Source organism: Temnothorax curvispinosus, unplaced genomic scaffold, assembly GCF_003070985.1.
Source record: "Temnothorax curvispinosus isolate PA1 unplaced genomic scaffold, ASM307098v1 QBEX01001823.1, whole genome shotgun sequence".
NCBI classification, from domain to species: Eukaryota; Metazoa; Arthropoda; class Insecta; order Hymenoptera; family Formicidae; genus Temnothorax; species Temnothorax curvispinosus.
Window position 1 is genome coordinate 46,404 of NW_020211603.1, and position 19,351 is coordinate 65,754.

General features: G+C 36.7%; 1 pseudogene; it reads left to right on the top strand.

Annotated features, from left to right (window-relative positions):
* The first annotated feature begins 2,135 nt into the window (after nucleotides 1-2,135).
* LOC112468642 lies at nucleotides 2,136-9,793 on the top strand (annotated as a pseudogene).
* Nucleotides 9,794-19,351: the final 9,558 nt, after the last annotated feature.

The window sequence follows — 19,351 nt, forward strand, 5'->3', positions numbered from 1 at the left end:
GTGTCGAATCGTGCGGTGTCGAATTGTGCGTGTCGAATCGTGCGGTGTCGAATCGTGCGGTGTCGAATCAAGCGTGTCGAATCGTGCGGTGTTGAATTGTGCGTGTCGAATCGTGCGGTGTCGAATCGTGCTGTGTCGAATCGTGCGTGTCGAAAAGTACGATGTCGAATTGTGCGGTGTCAAATCGTGCGTGTCGAAAAGTGCGGTGTCGAATCGTGCGGTGTCGAATCGTGCGTGTCGAAAAGTGCGGTGTCGAATCGTGCGATGTCGAATTGTGCGTGTCGAATCGTGCGGTGCCAAATCGTGCGGTGTCCAATCGTGCGGTGTCCAATCGTGCGGTGTCGAATCGTGCGGTGTCGAATCGTGCGGTGTCGAATCGTGCGGTGTTCAATAGTTACGTGTCCAATAGTGCGTGTCGAATCGTGCGGTGTCAAATCGTTACGTGTCCAATCGGGATACGCCCTTTTCAAACAGCACACGATTACCACTTTCCAAAAAAATGACTTTAATACCTTTTTCTGTCGTCTTGATGATCGAAAGCAGGTTCTTGCTGAATAAATAGCTGTTTTTCCATCTGCATAATTTACCCTGACGTCAATGTCGCCTTTCTTTTTGGCATCAATCCGCGTGCCATTTCCAAATTTAACTGTGTACGTGTCCTCAGAATATTGCTTGAAATTCTTGAACCATTGCCTGCGAAACAACATATGTTCTGTCGCACCTGAGTCTGCATACCATGTATCTTCCGTCTTCGAATCGTTGTTCGAATCAACCATGAGAAGCTTGGTTGTGTCGGCAGCTTGAATCTCATCTGACGATTTCAATTTAACAACCAATGACTCATTTGCTCCTTGCAGTGCCTTCTTCTTTTTCTCACATTCACGTGCCCAATGTCCAGGGATGTGACAGAAGTTGCATTTGCCAGGCTTTCTAGTCGGCTTACCTTTATTCTGACCATTCTTATCGTAGGCTGTGGCTGATTTTCTGGTTTTCTTGACATTTGTAGCCAATGCCTCAGACGCTTGATTCTCACTTCGTGAACGCAAATTCAACAGAGTCTCTTTATTCACCAGAATATCAGTGAGTCTTTCAATGGTCTGATCTCTTCTAGGCACAGCATACCATGCAGTTCTAATGTTGTCGTACTTCGCTGGTAGGCTTCTTAGAATCTTCGCAATCACCACTAGATCCTTTTGTTCCAGATCCATGTCTTTCAATCTCTGCGCCAAACCGGTCTTTCTGGCTCTCAGCTATGTAGTCAGCTATTTTCTCTTCTTCGTCCATTTTACAGTTAATGAATCTGTATAGCAATACCTGCACAGACTGGTCGCTCTTCTCTGCGGTGCACTGCCCGCAGTCGTGCCCACATTTGTGCGGAGGTCTTGCAGTCGGTCATATATTTTAGCTGTTCCAACTCTAGACCTCGCATTAGAAAAGCCTGTGCCGCACGATCTTTCTCTAGCCAAGCCTCAGAGTTCACGCTCGAGCAAGGTACCTCACCTAAAATATACGGCATTAGTTTATTGTCTGCCATACATATCTCCATTTGTCTCTTCCATAATTGATAGTTTTGACCATTAAACTTATGGATACTAAATGCCTTAAGCTCTGCCATTTCCATTTGTTAACGTATCTGGCTTGACACGTGCACTGGGCCCATAACCTGTTACGAGATTATGGAGTGGCAAACACAATAACAGGCGTTTAGATTTGTTGCTCAGTAGACAAAAGTACATTCTTGACCCTTTTCGGTCACACTGGGTAAAATACACTCCAGCGTTTTTTTGACTTCGAAAACTACCCAGTAAACCAATGGAAATAAGCCTTGTGACGCCATCTACAGGTAGTTGGGACCTTCAAGTATCGATCCCCGTCGGTGGTATATTTTTTGGCCCGTTAGTTCTCTCTCGGCATTTTTTTTCCGCAAAATATGTGTATATATTATATATACATTATGTAAATATCACATTAGACGAATATCGACTATCGAACATTTAATTTATTATAGTTAAACATGGCCAGATATCGTCAGACCTGAACAGTTTTCGATCAAACACAACCTTATTAGTTTGACTTTTATATCTGGACGGATATGGTCAGATGTAACGTATTTTGAATTGCATTCGAGTATAGATATGGTTATATCTAAACAGATAGATCTGGACTGTTACAATGAAATTCAATTACAGATATGGTTCGATCTGAGCAGATATGATGGTCCGATTTGAGCAGATATGGTCCGATCTGAGCCATCGAAGACGAGATTACATCCCATATATGTATAGTTATATATAGTTATATATGAACATATGGAGGGGTAAAAACCAGAGTGGTGTAAGTCAAATTTTTTTAAATATTTTGACTTACACCACTCTGATTTTTATTCCTCCATATATGACTAGACCTGCGCAGACATGAGAAGTTATATCTGAGCATATCTGACCAGATAAAATTTGATCTGCTGAGATATAATTTGATGTAGTCTAATCTTTTTTCCCCGGGTCTTCTGCATAAGGAAATAGACCAATCAATTTTCTTATGCTTACATATTATGCGTTATGCAAAAGTCTGTGTTCCCCGCTATACCTTATAAAACAAATTAATCAAGAATCGTGCGAAAAAAATCGCAAGATTTGATCGCGTTATATTGCCTGCAAGTCATAATTAATTAATTAATAAAACTAAAATAAATATTGATATATTTTGAAAACGTGTTTTATACAAGACACACATAAATCTTAAATAACATGATCGAAGAAAAAAAGGAAAATGAGGATGTAGAACCAGTGGAAAGGTTAGTAGCTGATTTAACATTTAATTCGAATTTTTTAAAAAATTTCATTATACATGAGGTACAGATAAGATTTATATATTTTGGTAAAATTGCATAACAAACATGCATAGAGAAAGAATAATTTATTTGAAACTGAAAAGAATGAATAATCCTGTCTGATAGCTTTTATTATACTAAATACAATATCGACTTTTAAAATAATATATAATGATTTTGAGAAGTTTGAGGTTAAAATTATAAAAGAAACTTATTTTATTTTATTTGACTATGGTCACAATTGCGATAGAATGATGTATTATGGAAATGTTATTTTATTTAAAATAGTTTTTTTCTTGTAAGAAATTTATTATAAAGATGAAGGTCAATAATATTTTTATAATTAATTATTTATTACAGCAGGAAAGTTGTAAATTGAAATATTGATGATTGCAGTTGTTTTAATAAATGTATTAAATGTTTATTAAAACTTAAGAATTTTTTAAATCACTAAATATTTTAATATAGAAAATAACAAGTTATAAATTTATACCAATTGATATATTAAATGACAAAATGCAAAAATTTTCAAATTTTTATAATTTAATTTTTCAAATAATTGTGTGAATTTTAACATTAAAATTGACATATATATATATATATACAGAATATGTTTTGATGTCATAATAGCTCAATTTATAATTTGTCTGCAATGTACTAAATTCATATCTTATTATAAAATTTTGATTAGCTTACTTTTTACAAAATTCTTTTAAGAGTTAAATATTCTAACAATTCTATTTAATTTTAGTCAAAATGACAATTTTAGCATATTACATATGTATAGTGTGAGTGTAACATTATCAATTATGTTAAAAATATTACTTTTTATAAGTTAAATTTTTAATTTTTTATAAAATTATACGTGTTAAAGTACTTCTTAGATTAAAATTATATTTAATAAAAAAATTTTATATAAAAATTGATTAATCTTATCTTTTAGTTTCCTTTTGTTGAAATTGTGTCATTGTTGTTTTTACAATAAAGCATAGCCATGTTTAAAGAATCTAAAGGGAACCCAGCATCGGTTCTTGTGGAAATTGGATTTTAGTAAAATTAACTGAAACTTTTTTAAATCGACTTAATTGGCTATTGTCGCCATGAATCGATCATTGGTTTTGGTCAGATCATCAAGACATTTTGACCATGGGTTTTGGTTTTTCTAAATTTATGTAATTTTGAACCTTATATGTTTACCTATAAATATGGGAGAAGTTCTAGGTTCAAACCCCAACTGAAGTAATATTTTTTGCAATAAATTAAATTATTTAAATATGATGTTTATATATAAGCTTTAAAATTACATAAATTTAAAAGGAGCAAAATCCATGGTCAAAATGTCTTTACGTTTAATCTGATCAAAACTAATGGTCGACGATAGCCAATTAAAGTCGATAAAAAAAAGTTTTAATTGTTAATTATTTATTAGCGTAATAAATATATTTATTTAGTTAAATTGGCTGAAACTTTGGAAATAGATAATTTATGTAATGTTGATTGAAGGTCATAAAATGGACAAGATTTTTCACAATAATTGACCGTTTAGGTCAGCTACCAGCATTCAAAAGTCAAACTAAGATATTATTTCAATATTACAGTGGCTTACAAAGTATTATTCTCATAAAAGTATTAAAGTAGTTATATCAAAAAATTAATAATTTACGACATATTTTATACTTTATTCTGGTACATTTTGACATAAAGTATAAAATATTTTGTAAACTATTTATTTTTTGGTAACTGTACATTAACACTTTTATGTACAGAATAATAAAATAAATCAGTTAATGTAAAAAAAACACATAATTGCTTTTCAAAAAAATTTTGCAATTTGCAAGATGCACCTACATATATTTTTTGAAAGGCAACTATATGTTTTCTTTACATCATTTAATTCATCTTATTGTTCTATACATAAAAGTGTTAAAATACAGTTATCAAAAAATAAATAGTTCACAAAATATTTTATACTTTATGTCAAAATGTGCCGGAATAAAGTATAAAAAATTTCATAAACTATTAATTTTTTTATAACTCTACTTTTATATGCAGAAAAAAATATATTATAAAAAAATTATATTAAAAAATTATACATTTACATATTATACTACATACTATATAAAAAAAATTATATAATTTTATTTTAAATAATGGCAATGATCTTAATTTATGTGACTTTTAAATGTCAATTTTTTCGAAAATTGATTTTACTATTATTCGCCCATCAGACGATATAACTTTCATCTGAAACATTTTTTCTTAAATCTTTTTTTTAAGATATTTAGATATCTCAATTTAAAAAACCTTGTACATGCATGTACCGGTTGTTGCACATCAAGAGACACGGTAATGTCTTGCGCCAAGTACACGCGAAACGAGACCGCACCGTGACTCTTTTACACGACGCGACGAGTTGCAAGTTGCAAGTACCCGAGATTTTGAGATCTTCATAATGACTGAACAAATCGAGTTCTCAGTAGGCTCAATCGATAGCTTGGACTTATATAATAAAAGTGTTTTTATTTTTTTTCTACGTGCCCTACGAGCGGGAGATATTACAAAGAGATATGCAAAGTCCAAAATGTAAATATTTTGATTAAGATACGTCGTTATTGTCATCGTTGCCGTGTCTATTTCACTTTTTCGACACTATTCGACGCTAATATAGCTTTAGATGATAAACTATGCGCGCGTTATTATCGATCCAGCAGGTACATTAGATCGATATGTATGACTTATGCTTATGATTTATCGGCCAGGATAAAAAGATATCAAGAGACACGGTAGTGTCCCACGTCAAGTACACGCGAAACGAGAATGTGTATCTTACGCGGTTGCGAGTATCTGAGATTTTGAGATCTCGATGTAATCGTTACGCGGCTGAATTGGCTTTAGCATATACATACGTGTGCGCTCAGTGCAAACATAGGCTGCGTTTTGCCGTACCTCCGCTAGCTAAGCAGTCGCTTGTTTGGTAGCGGTTTCGATTGCAGCGCCGCTTAGCGCTATTGAAGTATTAACTGAACAGCTCTTAGTGCTGGTCTACAATCTTGCTTTAAAGGGTATTTAAGTTCTAAGCCGTAAGAAATTGACCAATTACAATCGAGTATTCTCCTCACATTCCATTGTGATTGGTCAATTTCTTACAGCTTAGAGCTTAAATATCTTTTAAAGCAAGATTGTAGACCAGCACTTAGCACTCAGCATATTTTTGTGTCGACATATGGTGCAGTAAATTCAACATAACCACAATTTATGTTAATGTTAATTACAACACGATTTTGTTTAATATTTTCGTATAAAGTGTTTTTCATTAATTACAATATCTATAAACAATAGCAGTTTAGTGAACTGCAATTTTATAGTGTTTGTTAAATTGACGTATCCATAACTGGTATGGAAAATATTGAAAATTTAATTTTGGATGAATTATTAAATAATGATGATAATGATGATGATGATGAAGATGAGGTCGAAGATTTATTTATTCCTGTTATAAATAACAAAAAGGTAAGGAAGTAAATAATAATGAGTTTTGTAATATGTTTCAGCTATATATGTATGTATATGAATTAGTCATGTATGATTTTTGTCAGGACGTATAAATATCATCGACATTGTGGCAATTGGTGTAGAAGATGCACCAATACTACGTGACTTAATACACGGAGATATACAGAATGGAGGAATTTCAAATTTGCATTACTATGAGCACGTAGTACCACGTTACAATGATAACCAATTTCACTTGCATTTTAGAATGAGCCGAGAATTGTATGAGGTGAGTGGCCTGCACTTGGACACGGTTCATTTGGACATCGTTCATTTGAAAACGGTGCATTTGGACACCGTTCATTTAGACACGGTGCATTTGGACTCCGTTTATTTGGGCACGATCATTTAGACACGATCAATTAGACACTGTTTATTTGGCCACTGTTCATTTGGACACCGTTTATTTGGACACAATCATTTGGACACGATCAATTGGACACGGTTCATTTGGACATGGTTTAATTGGACACGGTTCGTTTGGACACGATTTATTTGGACACGGATCATCTGGACACCGTAAAAAATACGGCCTGTGCAGTTGGACACCGTAAAAATGCGGCCTGTGCAGTTGGTCATCAAAATGCGCGATCTGTGCAGATGGACACGAAAATGAGCGACTTGTGCAGTAGGACACCGAAATGCGCGACCTGTGCAGATGGACACGAAAATGCGCGACTTGTGTAGTTGGATACCAAAAGGCGCGGTCTATGCAGTTGGACACCAAAATGCGCGATTTGTGCAGATGGACACAAAAATGCGAAACTTGTGCAGTTAGACACCGAAATCCGCGACGTGTGCAGATGAACACGAAAATGCGCGACCCGTGCAGTTGGACATCAAAATGCGCGATCTGTGCAGATGGACACGAAGAAACGCGACTTGTGCAGTTGGACACCGAAATACGTGACCTGTGCAGATGGACACAAAAATGCGCGGCCTGTGCAGTTGGGCACCAAAATGCGCGACCTGTGCAGATAGACACGAAAATGATAGACAAATTAATAATAAATTATGTTAATATTATTGCATCTCTACTTGTTCGCGCTTGTGTGAGTGAGGAGGATAGTGGGTGAGAGACCACTGACACCGGAAGCTTGTGGTAACACAATAGTTTATTTTAACAACCAAAAATGACGAATTTACAGAGTGACATAATTTAGAAATGCAATTGAATTTAACTAAACTCGGAAACGCGGGCGTTTTATTCTCTTTCGACACCTTCTCGATTGCAGTGTCGGATGATGCGCGCGTGAATGGAACTGACCAGCGCAAATAGATCGATGACAGATCTTGACCTACTGACACACTATTGACGAATGGCGACGCGTCGTAAGTTCTATGGGTTTTTATACCCACGCGAGACAAAGAACGCGCCAGGGGTGATGAATGCTTAGCGAAGGTCAAAATGTCATAGAATAGAAGCTTCTCGAATTGAAATATCGAAGAAGCACATAGCCATTGTCCTCGTAATTATTGATCGTCGAAAAGACCGTGCCGAAGAGAGTGACTCGATCGTACGGAGAATAATTCTTATGACGTGAGCGCGACACAAACAAGCGGCGACCCTCTGAATAAATATCGTGTTACATTTATGCCGTGACTCACGACACCGTCGGTTAATTAAGAATAAGAATATGCAAGAGCATTCGTGATCTCAAACACTACTCGTCAATATATCCTATATAATATATCAAAGTACATGCGTGGGCGGGGGAGTTTCGCCCCTCTGCACCCCCCATGGTCGGTGTGAGTGAACCTAGGAGTGTGGCGGGGGGCTTTGCCCCCCCCCCCCACACTTCCTCTAAGACACGCCTTCAGCGTGCCCGGGTAGGAAATGTACCTTGCTTTAAGCGTAAGCCGGGGGAGGGAGGGGGGCTTCACCCCACCTGCACCCCCATGTACGAGCATTTTGGTGTCTAACTGCACAGGCCGCGCATTTTCATGTCCATCTGCACAGGTCGCGCATTTTAATGTCCAACTGCACAAGTCGCGCATTTTGGTGTCCAACTGCACAGGCCGCATTTTTTACGGTGTCCAACTGCACAGGCCGTATTTTTTACGGTGTCCAGATAATCCGTGTCCAAATACACGGTGTCCAAACGAACCGTATCCAATTGAACCGTGTCCAATTGATCGTGTCCAAATAATCGTGTCCAAATGAACGGTGTCCAAATAAATGGTGTCCAAACAAACCGTGTACAATTGAACCGTGTCCAAATGAACCGTGCCCAAATAAACGGTATCTAATTGATCGTGTCCATATGATCGTGTCCAAATGAACGATGTCCAAATGCACCGTGTCCAAATGAACGGTGTCCAAATAAACGGTGTCCAATTGATCGTGTTCAAATGAACGATGTCCAAATGAACCGTGCCCAAATAAACGGTATTTAATTGATCGTGTCCATATGATCGTGTCCAAATGAACGGTGTCCAAATAAACGGTGTCCAATTGATCGTGTCCAAATGAACGGTGTCCAAATGTACCGTGTCCAAGTGTACCTCTCCTTTTTATTTTATACAATATATCAACAATGTTGTGAATTCTGTTTTGTTTGTTCCAGATTTTCCGTATGCGATCGCGAGGATTTCCGGGTGTTTTGGGGGCCATTGACGGATATCACATTCCCATCAAATAACCGCCTGGAAATGTAAACGATTATTATAATTCTAAGGAATTTCATTCAATTAATTTTCAAGGTTCGTTGACTATAAATTTCTCATAATAATATTTACTTACATATTATTTAATACTTACATATTATTGTCGTGTGTGATTAAATTGTCAAGATATGATAGAAATGCATAATATGCTGTTTTTGTTTTGAGAATCGAACAATTACATTCATAGGTTGTTACATGTTATTGCAGACATATGCGATCATACGGGTAATAGATTGCTTGATTGGTCGGCCAGGACGAGCACATTGTGCAGCTGTATTTTGCAGTAGCCCCATTTTTAACAGACTGATAGATCAAAAAGATCTAATTCTACCACCACATAAGCACATTCTAGGCGATTCAGAGTAACCATTGCTTCAAAATCTGATGACACCTTTTCGAGACAACGGACATCTCACCCCAGAACAGTCTAGATATAACACCAAACTTTCGTCTATACGGTCGATTGTTGAGCGTGCATTTGGATTGCTAAAGTGCAAATGGCGGAGATTGAAATATCTCGATGTTAATAGTGTAAGAATGGCAAATTACATCATTGCAGTGGCCTGCACTTTCCACAATTTCCTTTTAATGCACGATGAAGTTAATATAAGGGAAAACTACTTTATGAATGAGAACATTAATGATAAAAATGGTGAAAACTACAACGATATAAATGTCAATGAAAATGAAGCAGTTGATAGAAATGCGCGAATAAAAAGGGAACAAATAATGAATAACTTATAAACTGCGAGTATTTTTGTTTATATATTATAATAAATTTTTTATTTTTGTTATAAAATTAAATAAATCATTTTTTATTCATTAAGATACCTGTAAAGGTTAATTTTTTTTAATTAAAAAGACCTGTATTGCGTGGTATTATTCCCTCAATTAAACTTTCCAATAGTTCATTTCGTCTTTGCAATATTTGGTTTTTCCGTTGCAATAATTCATTTTTATATGCAACTGCTGTAGCAATTCTGTTATATTTATTTTCAATGCTTTGCAGTATATTTATTTTGCTTGCCCCCTGCTGCAATGCTCTGTTTCTTTGTAAGTATAATTTTTTTGCATGGGTGGATTTTCTAGTTTTAGATTTTTTTGACGGGATAGAAAATGTTAAAGATTGTGCGGTCCCTGGTGATGTTGACTCTCCATTTGGCATTGAACTACAACTGCAATCGCCATCATCCAGGTGGCGTGAAGTGGAGGGCGTGTCAGCACTAACTTCTGCATCACTGTCCGAAAACGCGTCAGAAGACGAGGAAAAAGATCGAATATATGACGAGAAATGCGTGAAATCATAATTATTATAAAAATTTTGAATAGGTGACATTAATGTCGGTGATAACCTGTACGCTGATGAAATCCTGCGCTGCAATAAGTTGATTGCTCCATTATCCATTGACGCGATACCGGTGTCAAAATTGACAGATTTATTATTTTCCGTCCACCATCTGTTGGTACCACTCCCATGGTTGTCGGCCTCGTCTGGTTTTTTGTTATTTCTTTTTATATATTTATATCTAACTTTCAAATTGCGAAATTTATAATCAATCATTTGTGCAGTAACCTGTGAAATCCCTATTTCATCAAATTTTTTTTATTTTTCTTTAAAACGTAATTTTTTTATTGTTTGATTTCTAAATTTCGCCAGCCGTTTGGAATATTTGGATAGGAGGAATAAAATGGATTTATGATCCCATTCAAATTTAGAATCTAAAATAAAGAATATATCAAAAATTGATTATTGTATCAAACAAATGTGCGTATTGTTTTTTTAAATTTAACTTAATCTCTAATACATTAATTTAGGAAATTTATAATGTACCGTTTTCATCATCGTTACGTATTTCGTTGAGGTCCTCTTGTGCTGGTATTGTGTGATCCGGGTTGATTTGGCTACAGTCAAATTCACCCAAGTTATCTTATACAATGTTCTTTTCAGTAGCTTTTTGGAAAAATTCGGCGAAGAAATTTACATCTGCAATAAAACAGTTCATTTCATGACAATTCATATATTACTTGCTCGCACTTGTACTACTACGAGAAACCTATAAATATCTATGTTAATATATTGTGTAGGTATAGATAAATTCCACTAACCTGCCTGTAGTTTAGAGTAAGTTTCACTACTTTCCGTTATTTCATATAACTCGGTCTAATAATTATATGTTACTTTTAACACAGTTCCGTCTTGTGTCACATCCGATAGTGTCTCCAACTCAGTCGATTATTGTTCATCCGGTGATACGTATTCAACACGTGTGCTGGAGATAAATAAAAGTACATATACGTGTGTGTGTGTGCGCGCGTGTGCGTGTGCGTGCGTGTGTGTGTGTGTGCGCGTGTGTGCGCGCGCGCGTGTGCGTGTGCGTGTGTGTGTTGATGTGTGTGTGTGTGTGTTTGTGTGTGTATTAGCGGCGAATATCATGGACATTACTCACAAATTAACGTAATTATACTTACTAGTCTACATCATCTATCGATTTAAACAATACTTCTATGGACTCATCATTCATGATTTTTCCAGATTCCACGCACTTTATAAAAAAATTGTAGGCATCGTTATCATTGCCTATAACAGAATTATGTGGTTTTAAAATATTCTTGCCAAAATATTGAATATACGGTTTAAATTAAACTTAGTGTTGTTAATATTAGCCGACGATACAGGCAGGATGGTGATGAGAGACGGTAGGTAGGTAGATAGAGCGACAAGTATAATATAACTCGTGCCTTTATTCAAAGAGCGAACGGAACGTCAGAGTCGTTTGAGAGCGTTACAGAGAGTGCGACCGGTGAAGCGGTATGTTCCCCACTTTCCCCAAAAGCACACGCATCTTGACGTGCTGATCAGTTATAGAGCACGTGACAAATACCTGAGTCCAACGAACGCGAAATACGAATTGCTTATTACAACACTTAGATATTTGAACATTATTACTTTTCACTCGCGTGAACATATTTATTTTCAATCCTGAAATCATTATAGGTTCTTGATCATTAATTCTAAACCAGATTTTGAATCGCCTTTCATCTTTACCTTCTATACAAAATAAAATAAATATGCAATAAACAAAAATAAATTTTTAAAAAACAAAAATGCAGAGGTTTTCTATTTTATATCACATACATGTGTTTATCAAGATATTTTATATTGCAATAATATACAATTTAAAGGAATATAATACCTGCTTCAGTATTCATAGTTCTTTAGTATATTAATATAATTGTCAGTATGAAAATAATCATATATAATCCAAAGATTTGTACGTATTTGTTTTAATCTAAATTTTATAGAAAAACAGACTTTTACCGGAACATCAAGGGGGGAGGTTTGAAAGTTCCCTCGGGTAAGGGAGATTACGGTGCCTTATACCCGATCGGGTAAACTGACACGAACAAAATTAACCCCAAATAAACAACTCAAAACTAAACATAATATAACTTAATATGACTTAATATAACTTAATATAACAAAACTAAATATAACTGCCAATATTTTTTAAAAATTTAAAAACTATGTATATAATTATATATCCATTCTTTTCTCATGATAAGGCTGTGCATATCTATCTCCGCGAAGTACCCTCAGCTCTGAGCTTCTCATCCATATTTACTCTCAAGTTATCATATCTACTACATTGTCGTAAAATGTGATCCAAATCCTCACGCTCATGGCCACATTCGCATCTTTTTTCATCCACATATCCCTTTCTCTTTAATGAAACACCAAGGTTGTAATGATTGGCTCGCAACCTATTGATAAGTGTCACGAAATATCTTTCCGCGTTGATTTTATGGAACTAAGGCTTCATTGCCTGCCTGTCGTAGAAATTTTCAAAATATTGAGAAGATACCCTTGTATTCGAAATCTCTTATTAATGATTCCTGAGTAGAATCCTACCTTTCCTTCCTGGCGTACATCATCAAATCCCCGATGGGCACCTCAATTCCAGGGTCCGCTTCTTCACACGCAGCCTCCTTAGCAAGACTATCAGTACAGATGAAGTCTAGCCTCCGTAATGTAGCGGTTCTTATGTACATTCAAATGATTGTTGCGCATAGCCTCAAGAGCTGACTTACAGTCAGACAAGATCACAATATGTCTGTCTATGTAGTCCCTCTAAAGGACCATCAATTCCAAAGAGGACTTAATAGCAGAAGAAAGAGCATACTTTCGGGAGACTCATCTTATTATATGCAATTTCTTGATTACTAATAACAATACTAGCGCCAGTAGCGCAATTCGTCTCATCATATAAACCATTTGTAAAATTAATCTTCAAAGAAGGTTTTAATTCATATTTGAAAATTACATCACGGATAAGTACCTTGTCAGAATACTGGTTATTAGCTTTTCTAAGTTCTCCAATTGAAGTGTCAACCACAGCCTTATACGAATTTTCTAGATTGACCTATTCTTACCCTAAATGAGAGATATTTCTTCCAAACAAGAGACAGTAGGGACAATTTGTACATTGGCTGGCAATAACGGGCGCAGTTTTCCCGTTCGTAAAGTCGTTGCAGCTTGTAGCACAAGCAATTGTTGTTGTACGCAATAGTCTTGTCAACGAAATTCCTAGCAAGCATCTCGGCCCGATCTGTAATCAATCTCACCTTGGCCTCTGCAACGATAACATTATTAGAGGTACTGTTTCTGTACTCTAAAGCCGTGCGAATACCCATATATTGAGTTCTTTCCAGCTTAAGCTGATAAGCACTTTCCCTAGGATAATACACAAAGTTGCCGTAATCAGTTATAGATCTCACCGGACTCTTGTACAGCATAAAAACCGTGTTAAACACCGTACTTTTCAAAACCTTACATAAATATTTCAAAATGGAATTCGCTCTATTAACTATTCCTCCCACTTCTTGAATCTGACGGTAAAACTTGAGGCCGTTGTCCAGCCAGATTCCAAGGAATTTGGTTTCCCTGCTGTTAAATACCACACAATTCTGGACCTGAATATTCAGGGTTCTATCCCAGCCGCCACATTTTGAAAATTCCACAAGAACAGTCTTCTTCGGTTCAATATCCAGACCAATCTTACTCAATTTTTCCCTGCAGGGCATTTGAGTGCCTTCAATTTGTTCATTATAATGCGGTAATCCACGTTGTCGTACGCTGACGAAATGTCCAAAAAAGCCGCCAAAATGTATTTATAGATGTACGCACATAGTTGATCAAATGTCCGAAATAATTTAGATAAGTTGTCAACGCATGATCTACCTCTCCTAAAACCATTTTGAGTCTCGCTGAATTTATTCTCTTTCTCCGCCTACCAGATCAGTCTCTCGTTGATCATACGTTCCATTAATTTGCCCATGCATGACGACAGAGAGATTGGTCAAACCTTCTCTCGACCGACCTTGTTAATGAAAACAACCTGGTACTGCAACCAATCAACCGGCAAAGTACCTGTTGACCAAACAATATATTAAACAGCTCAAGTAAGCATATGCGACCAACCTCCGGAAGTTCTCTAATCATTCTGTACTCCATGCCGTCCAGCCTAGGGGCATAATTCCTTCTTACCATGTCAATGGCCCTGTCCAGCTCAGATCGCTGAAACGAAAAGTCGAGAGCAGCATCCTCGTATAGCTTACCAAAATCACACACTGGCTTCGTACCCACACATGGAAGAGCAAGCTTGTCGATCTCTCTTTGTGGAGACAAGCATTTATTTCTCTCTATTATTAGTTTGCCATTTATTCCTCTACATTCTTTCTGGCATTTTTAAAAATTCTCATGGTATTGCTTCCACACGTAACTCAAACTTGTAAACCTATTAATTTTCTTGCAGAAATTTTCAAAAATTTCCTTCTTCTTACGATTAATCGTCTTCCTGGCAAGAACGCAAAATCTTCTGTATTCCACCCATGTGTGTAAGCTTTTACATCTCTTAAATGCCGTTGAAAGCTTGTTTTCCATCTTGGATAGTACGATCCCCATCCCACCATCTGGGGTCTTTTTCGCTTGTTGGAGTCAGCAGGGCAACCGCCTTTGCTCCCATCGCGTCGTCTGCCGGAGGCACGCTCCACCGCGCCTCTCAAAATACCAATAAAACGATTATAGTATTAATTTAGGTCCTCCTTGAACAAATCAATACGCGGGAGCAAATTGGCTCTAATATCACCATCTACCAAGTCGTGAAACTGTGATCAAACCGTTTTTTTGCAGTAATTTTGTTTGTAACTTTTCTGTAGATCCGTTCCTGATAATCAAATGAAAAAGAAATAGGGCAGTGATCGCTGCCCCGAGTTTCCTCCAGCTGCTGATAGTCAATTCTATCAATGACACCTTTGGTTCCAAATAGTAGATCCAGGTTGGAATCCCGCTGACCGCGAAAGCTCACTTTAGACTTCGTGTCGACATTGACACAGAAAAATTTTTTATCGTTCATAGTATTAAACAAGATCTCACCATTGCCATTGGTAAAATCACAATTCCAAACAGTATTATGGGCGTTCAAATCACCCAGAATAATGGTGTCATCGCTATTTCCAGCCAGATCGCACAAAGACCGGAGATCTTGCGGAGCGATAGATTCCCGTGGATGTCTGTATACCGCAATAATGTTCAAATTGCGATTTAGATTTTTTGTTCTGATACCCACTGTATCATAATCAAAAGGGAGGATGTCAGTATTACGAGTAATTTCAAACTTAATATAGGGCCGGAATTGACACCGCCACTCCACCATTTCCTAGCAGGTTTTGGCTATGCAAGGTTTTGTATCCTGAAAAGTACACCCGGTTATTACCAGAACATTTGGTTTCCGTAAGAACAATGATATTATAATCCAATATATGCTTGAAAAGCTCGTTCTTATTGCTTTTATAGCCACGGCCATTCCGGAGTAAAAGCTTGAATTTTAATACAGAGAGAGAGAGAGAGAGAGAGAGAGAGAGAGAGAGAGAGAGAGGTGTGTGAGACTTCTCATTTCTCTTAATCTCGGGGAAATTACTTAAAAAATTGTTAAACCTATCGTTCATATTACGTCTCTCCATTCCCTCCTCTTTGCGGACTCTTGATACGCTCCTCCTATAATCTCTAGTATCACTGGATCTATCAAATGAAAAAGACTTACCCCTCGTCAGACCATGGTTATTCGTACTGTCAATGACATTTAATAAAAGATCCCGGGCCTTCGGGACTCTTTGTAACAATTGTAAAATTTCAGCGATTGTTTCCGTGACGAGAATCCAGTCGTTAGACCGCGCAGAATCAGTGCAAGCAGAACTCAGCGCTTCACCCGCCTTGTCTACAATATTTCTATTACTCATAACCTGTGACCAAGCGGCCCCATTTTGGACTGCGAACACGAGAATACCTCTTTTTTTCTTCAAAATTTTGCCAGAGCGCAAATCAAATTGTATATAATAATCGCGAGTGGACTTATTCCCAGCGAGAAATAATCTATCGAATTGACGTCGAAATCATCGATATTACATCATATTAAAATAATGCTCGTTTGAAGCTTATTTCGATGTTTGTGCTTTATTCATTTTTTAAAAGAAGAGATTATTTGTGACACACATTCATCGCGCCAGACTCTAAACAGGCACATTATGTATTTTCTGTTAAGACATCGATATTTCATTATTTCGATATCGATTTGAAGCTATTTTGATTCGTCTGTCAAATGTAATAACATTGTCATTATAAAAAATGCAATATGAATAAAAAATTATATTGTATTGGCAGACATGGATAATGTAAATATTTCGATTTGAGCATTATAATAATTACGTTAGAATATTAAATTTTTCAGACTTCCATTTCCATTAAATAGTTACTTTATAACTGTAAAAGTCACAACAAAATTCCTGTTTGTAATTTTACAATTTTGAAAATTAAAATATTATATAATAGGTACATTTTCAGTACTACATCCGCTCATTTATTAAACAAGAAGTTAAATTAAGCAACTAACTAAATTAAATATTAAATATTAATACAATAAGATATTTGTATTTACATTTATCAAAATACAAAATAAGTTCAACTATAAAAATAAATATTAATAACTAGACTTATTAAAAATTAAATAATTTGTTCAGATATTGCGCTCGAATTCTTTTCGCGTTTTACAACGCCCGATCGTTTCACATTGGATGGCGCGACGCGTGAGTCGCCACTCTTAAAGAGCCCCCGTCTCCTTCCTCACTCGTTAGGTGTCATGGCGGCACTTGCTTGCGTTTCTTTGAACGTGTCGAGTCCGTTACCTCTTTCTTGACGGATTGATCGTTGCGGCACGTGTTCTGGAAACCAACCGAGCGAGAATCGGATCTCCAGGGAGAGCTCACCGTCAGGAAAGGGACAGCTGCGGCAGCTAGCGTCCGAAAGGAAGGATCGAGGCGAGAAGTCTGGTCCAACGAGCGGGGCCCTTAAGAGATTCTCATTGGGACGCCATATTTGAAGACAGACATTAGTCAAAATGTACAAGGGCCTCTGCTAGAGTTTATATTCGTCTTGAGATCTGAGAGTTACTTTCATTTCTATGGCTCTGGCTTGAAATTCTAGCCCAAGAACCGATCTTATAGACATTAATGCAGAGGCCCCTTTCTCTTTTTATTTTTCTTTCTTTTTTTTATAATCGGTATTGCGTTTCAGTAAACATTCGGACTCACATTTTCAATCAGTAATCCAGACATCTTAATTCCGTTCTGTAAGAGCTGGTTTCTTATTTCAGTTTATTTATTTTCTATTCTATCTTCAGGACAGATTACTGATTTGGTTTGCTTTTATTTCAACTAATGTAAAAACTTTTTAGTTACTCTCAATTTATTTCACGTCAACATATTTTCATTTTTTGTAAAGATAACTACACATAATAAAGACAAAATTGACTTCAAAGGAACTCTCTTTCTGTCGCTTACTTATCCAAGAATTCTAGACAAACATGCCGTGTTTGCCATTACTTTTTAAACATAATTAAATTAAATAAAAAATTAAATAATTAAAATAAATATTAAAAACAAAAAGTAAAAAAGTTTTTATATATAGGCACCTATATACAGGCATTATAATTGCTAATTATAATTGTGTTCAGCAGAAGCTGCTTTGCAACTGCAATTGTAAAATTCGTGAATTTGATTGGTGTATATTACTCTTAGTTTCGGCCAAAATTAAAAGCATACACCAATCACATTCACAAATTTTACAACAATTGCAAAGTAGTTTTCTTTGCTGAACACAGCTTTTTATTACTTGCGTTATATGTATGAGCCGCCATTTGCTGCGCGTGCGCAAACAACCCGACAACCAAGCAACAACTTGAATATTTCGTTGAGCACCGATGGCGCCAAACAGCAGTGCTGCAATTGGATATAAGTCCGTAATCGGAAATTCGGAAGGCTGTTAATAGACTAAAATAAGGTAAAGAATAACGTAAGTTACGAAAAGCTATATATTTTACAGTCTTTTACGTCTTACGTTTTTCTATGTATGCTTTACTTTATGTCCACGCTACGACAGACGTCTCGTTCTTTGTCATCAGCCGAACGCTGCCCTTGCGGCATGTTGCGTATAGCGCTTCATATTAATCGTGCTCTTTGACAAATAAAAGTTGTTTACATAACGTCCTTTCGGCGGTCTCAGCCGCGACGGAAACAATTATCTTCGCGATTCGCGGCCCTCCTTTGATCCCTGCGATCTGTTTTTCTCGACGTTTCGACGCAGATGCGCGGTTTATTTGATCTGCAGATGGCCGGCAACAACAAATTTTGATTCCCATATGTATAAGGAAGCGTCGACTCGGCCGGGAGTCAGTTTGCATTACTCGATTGAAGAGCACGGTTATAGCAAAGCACGATAGCTCAATTTATATACCGAACATTATACGAAACGTTGTCGCGACCCGAGTCGGCTCCGAGGCGTCATTGCGAGCATAACCTCGAGACGTTATCGTGATCCCGAGTCGACATCGAGGCATTGTCGCGACGTGTGCGTGTGTCTTACGCGTCAGTACATGCAGCAATCGGCTCGACCTGGGGCACATCTTTAAGACGTTGTCGTGACCGAGTACGCGAACATACTATATCCGAATAATAAACGCGAGCGCATTACTGTGCATCTTACCAGTAAACGGACTTTGTAAAAATAATACGAATACAATAAACAGACATTCGAAACCACAGTGTGAATATAAATAGTGTTGACGCTGATAAGAATCCACGGCAACCCAATGCAAAATATTAAACATGTAATATTTAATTGCGGATTGTACTGTAGTAAAGCCTCTTATTTAGTCAAATACATTGAGGAAACCTTTCCTCAATCTCCAAGAG